We start from the raw sequence: 5,234 nt of genomic DNA, 5'->3' as shown, positions 1-5,234 counted from the left end.
TGCTAACCTCTGGTCGTCGACCGTCAACTGTTCCAACCCAGCCGTCAGATCTGCCTCACCCCTTGCTCCTTCATCATTCAGGGCGCCTTGCTCAACTGCAGTGATGGTCGAGTTTGTAATCGCAGGTATAATGTCGCCTGGAATCGCTGAAACTTCGGGAAGGACATGCGGTGGCACAAGGGTTGTTGCAGCGGGTGGTCTAGTCTTCCCCATCATCACCGTAAACATGGCGAAGGCCTTCATTGCCTCTTCTGGGCCGCCAAATTTCTCCATTAAATCCACCATGAACGAGGCCGCACCAGAATCAGCGGATGTGGAAGAGGTTCCTGTGTTTGCTGCGTTGGCCATAGTTGGGATCTAGAAATTTTCTCAAGAACTCGGAAGAAAAATACTCCGATTAGGGTTAGTAAAAAAATGGAAATTGCGAGAGAGAGTGTTTTTTTTAGATAGAGAGCGCATATGAAATGGAAAATAAAAGTAAAAGCACGGAAATAGCCGGTAGGTATGGACTGGGACGGTTTTGCAGGCGGTTTGCAGGCATGAGCGAGCAACCGTACGTCTCCCCATAAAGTCATCATTTGAAATTCGAACCGGCGCCACCTCCCTCCAAAATTTTTCCTCAATTCCCTACCCCATGTAAATGCTCTCTGCAATTCCACACTTAGAATAAAAGAAAAACGAAATTGAAACACCAGATTCCTAGATCAAGGATCTAACAAATGATAACTCAAGTTGCCTTCGGAGTCTGGTATTTCGAAAATATATTTGGAAGATTATTATTTTTTACTTTGTTTTGGGTTTTCTTGTTTATAGAAAAGCGATTAAATATTTACACTTTCTTTCAAGTATTCTTGAGATTCCCCGGGTCAGGGTATGGATAAAAAACTTCTCAATTTACTTGACTCAGGATTTCTCCAAGAACACTTCCTTCCTAGACTGGTTAGGCGATATCAGGGAGTGCGCGTAGAGGTACTTCATACACTACGCACAGCTCCGAGTTATCCCTGAATACCTTCACCCGATGACCATTGAGGAGGAAAGACACAGAATTCGAGGTGCCTCCTTGGATCTCCACTGCTCCATTTGCGCGAAGGCCAACTATAGTATATGGGCCGATCCACTTGGATTTTAGCTTTCCAGGCATCAGCTTAAGCCTGGATTGGAACAGGAGAACTTTCTGCCCAACTTGTAGTTTCTTGGTCCGGAGATTCTTATCATGCCAAAGCTTAGTCTTCTCCTTATACCACATCGTTGACTTGTAAGACTCAAGCTTCAATTTTTCCAACTCCTGGAGCTGCAATTTCCTCTCTCCCTCACAAGCTTGAGGATTCATGTTAATCTCCTTGACCGCCCAGTATGCCTTGTGCTCCAGTCCCGGCAAGTGGCACATTTTGCCAAACACTAACCTGTAAGGAGACATCCCAATGGGCGTTTTATATGCTGTTCTGTAAGCCCATAGTGCGTCGTCAAGCCTCTTACTCCAGTCTTTCCTTGACGGATTCACCGTCTTCTCTAGTATTGCTTTGATCTCTCTATTTGATATTTCCGCCTGACCGTTAGACTGAGGATGATATGGTGTGGACAACCTGTGGTGGACTCCATATTTTTTCATCAAAGCTTCAATCGTTCGGTTCCGGAAGTGAGTTCCTTGATCCGAAATAACATCCCTAGGCACTCCATACCTTCCAAAAAGATTAGACTTTAGAAATTTTGCCACCTCACCGGCCTCACAAGAGGTAGTAGCCTTGGCCTCTATCCATTTCGACACATAATCCACCGCCACAAGGATATATGTGTTTCCGTATGAAGAAGGAAATGGCCCCATGAAATCCATTCCCCATACATCGAAGATCTCACAAACAATCATAGGGACTTGCGGCATTTCGTCTCTCTTGGAAATTCCCCCTGTCTGTTGACATCTTTCACAATTTTGACAAAATTCGAAAGCATCCTTATTCAATGTAAGCCAGTAAAAACCACTGTCCAACACTTTCCTCGCGGTCTTCCTAGGTCCAAAGTGACCTCCACACGCTAGGGCATAGCAGTGATTGAGCACATATCTCTGTTCCCATTCTGGAATACACCTTCTAATTACCTGGTCGACTCCCATTCTCCATAGATACGGGTCGTCCCAAAAGTAGTACTTGGCTTCACTTTTCAGTTTCATCTTCTGAGCTCGGGAAATTTCTTGTGAACTGGGCACCTCTTTAGTGACCAAGTAATTTGCTAGGTCTGCGAACCACGGCTCAGCATTTATCCGGCATTTCCCTTTTTCGGCATCCCCTGGACCTATTAACGCCACAATCTCCTCCCAGCTGATAGGTCTAGGAAATTCTTCCATATGGTGCAAATGTTCCTCGGGAAATGCATCTGGGATTGCTTCCTCGGTCTCCCCCTGGAAAATACGACTCAGGTGGTCAGCAACCTTGTTCTCAGTTCCTTTCTTGTCTTTAACCTCTCAATCAAATTCTTGTAGCAGTAACACCCAACGGATTAATCTAAGCTTGGACTCCTTCTTCGCCAGCAGGTACTTAATAGCTGCGTGGTCCGTGAAAACGATCACCTTCGATCCCAGCAAGTACGGGCGAAACTTCTCAAATGAGTATACTACCGCCAGCATTTTCTTTTCAGTGGTGTCTTAGTTCTTCTGGGCTTGATTAAGCGTTTTCCACGCATAAAAAATCACATAGCTTTTCCCATCAACTCTTTGACCTAGCATCGCCCCCACTGCATAGTCGCTTGCGTCACACATGATTTCAAAGGGTAGATTCCAGTCGGGCGCTCTAATAATGGGAGCAGAAACCAGTTTATCCTTCAGTAGCTGAAAGGCCTTCTTGCACTCTTCATCAAAAACGAATTCCACTTCATTATGCAACAAATGAGTAAGCGGTTGAGCAATCTTAGCGAAATCCTTAATGAATCTTCTATAGAAGCCCGCATGCCATAGGAATCATCTCACCTCTTTCTGATTCGTCGGGTGTGGCAATTTTGAGATCACATCTACCTTTGCTCGATCCACATGTATTCTCCGCTCCGAGACTACGTGCCCTAGGACAATTCCTTCAGGGACCATAAAGTGGCATTTCTCAAAATTAAGGACCAAAGGTTTTCCTGGCACCTCCTCAACACTACATCCAAACTTACCAAATAGGAGTCAAAAGAATTTCCATACACCGTGAAGTCATCCATGAAAATCTTGATGCAGTCCTCCAGTAGATCCGAGAAAATACTCATCATGCACCGTTGAAAAGTGCCTGGCGCATTACACAGACCGAACGGCATCCTTCTATAAGCATACGTTCTGAAGGGACACGTGAATGTAGTCTTCTCCTGGTCCTCGGGATCCACATAGATTTGGAAGTATCCACTGTATCCGTCTAGGAAACAGAAATATTGTTTTCCTGCCAGCCTCTCCAGCATCTGATCAATGAATGGAAGCGGGAAATGATCTTTTCTTGTCGCTTCGTTCAGCTTTCTATAATCAATACACATCCTCCACCCAGTAACAAGTCCAGTGGGAACCAATTCATTCTTGTCATTCTTGACAACCTGAATCCCTGATTTTTTTGGTACCATGTGAACCGGGCTGACGCACTCAGTGTCCGGGATAGAGTAGATAATTCCCAAGGAGAGTAACTTCAAGACTTCTTTCAGGACTTCCTCTCTCATATTCGGATTAAGCTTACGTTGTGGGTCCCTGCAGTCTTTTGCTCCTTCCTCCAAGTGGATGTGATGCATGCACAAATCTGGACTAATTCCTACTAGGTCAGAGAGAGTCCATCCAATAGCTTTCTTGTTTCTCCGGATCACCTCTAGCAGTTCCTCTTCTTGTCCTCCGGTCAAACTGCTATTAATAATCACAAGGAAGGTTTCATTCCCCCCTAGATAAGCATACTTGATGCCCGGTGGAAGTGTTTTTAGTTCTTTCTTTGGGATGTTTTTTTTTGGGGCAGGGGATTTTTTTCTGTTGTTTCGGTAGTCATTAGTACGGGTTTTGCACAGAATTCCAGAATTGCTTCAGCTAGCCCTTCATCTGATAATTCACTCGTTTTCATGGCTTCACACCAACTGGCTACTTCTCTATCAATGGCATGACTCATCTCGGAATTCTTGATCTGTACCTGCATTAATTCTATCTCCAGATATTCCTGGACCAGGAGGTTAATGACATCTATAGCATGCAAATTTTCCATATCAAGGGGTTTCTTCATCGCCTCGTCTATGTTGAATGTATACTTTTCCCCATTGTAGTCAAGGCATATAGTTCCATCAAAAACATCAATTATGGTCTTGGCTGTGCGAAGAAAAGGTCTCCCTAGAAGTACTCCGCCTGACTCTGCAGACTCATTGTCACTCATCTTTATCACATGAAAATCAGCTGGGTACAAGAAATCATGTACTCTGACTATCACATTCTCAAGCACTCCTTCAGGGCAGATACACGACCTATCCGCTAGTTGGATCACAACTTTCGTGTCCACCATGCTTACCCCCACTAATTTCTTGTATATGGAAAGTGGTAACACATTTATTGACGCACCTAGGTCACACATAGCATGTTCGATTTTAACATCACCAATAGAGATGGGCAAGGTAAACATGCCTGGGTCATTGCATTTCGAAGGCATCTTCCTCTTCTGAATCACAGCGGAGACGTTCTCACCTATCAAAATTTTTCCACTGGGTCTAGCCTTCCCAGCTATAAATTCCTTGATGAATTTGCTAAATACTGGCAATTTCAGAGCCTGTAAGAACGGTAGATTGATTTCCAACTTCCCAAAAATATCCATGAAGTCTACCGGCTCTTCCTTCTTCTTTTTGGCTTCCCCCGGCTTGGGAAGGGTTTCAGTCGCTTCCCCGCTCCTATAGAACTTTCAGCTGATAACTCTCCAGTTTCTTTTCCTATTGCCTCACTTCCCAACTCCGGCTCTGGATCGAGGAAGAATGGTTCAATTGGTCTAGGCAATGGTCTCTCCAAATCTCCTGCCTTAAGGTCATCTTTAACCAAGGGACAATCTCCCTTCAATTGTCTGGGTCTAGGAATTGTATCTTCTTCCTCCATGCCCTCCTTGGGGTCTGTCGCCTCCTTCGTTCTTACCACCGGCCCTTCATATCCTTTCCCGGATCTCAGGGTAATTTGACTTATATTAGCTCTAACAGGTGGCCATACTGAGGCGGGAATCTTGCCTTCATTTCCCCTCATCTCGCTCAAGGAAGTGGCTATCTGTGACAAT

Source organism: Salvia splendens, chromosome 16 (assembly GCF_004379255.2).
Source record: "Salvia splendens isolate huo1 chromosome 16, SspV2, whole genome shotgun sequence".
Lineage (NCBI taxonomy): Eukaryota > Viridiplantae > Streptophyta > Magnoliopsida > Lamiales > Lamiaceae > Salvia > Salvia splendens.
The sequence above is the reverse complement of the archived record's forward strand: the minus strand, read 5'-3'. Positions refer to the sequence as shown.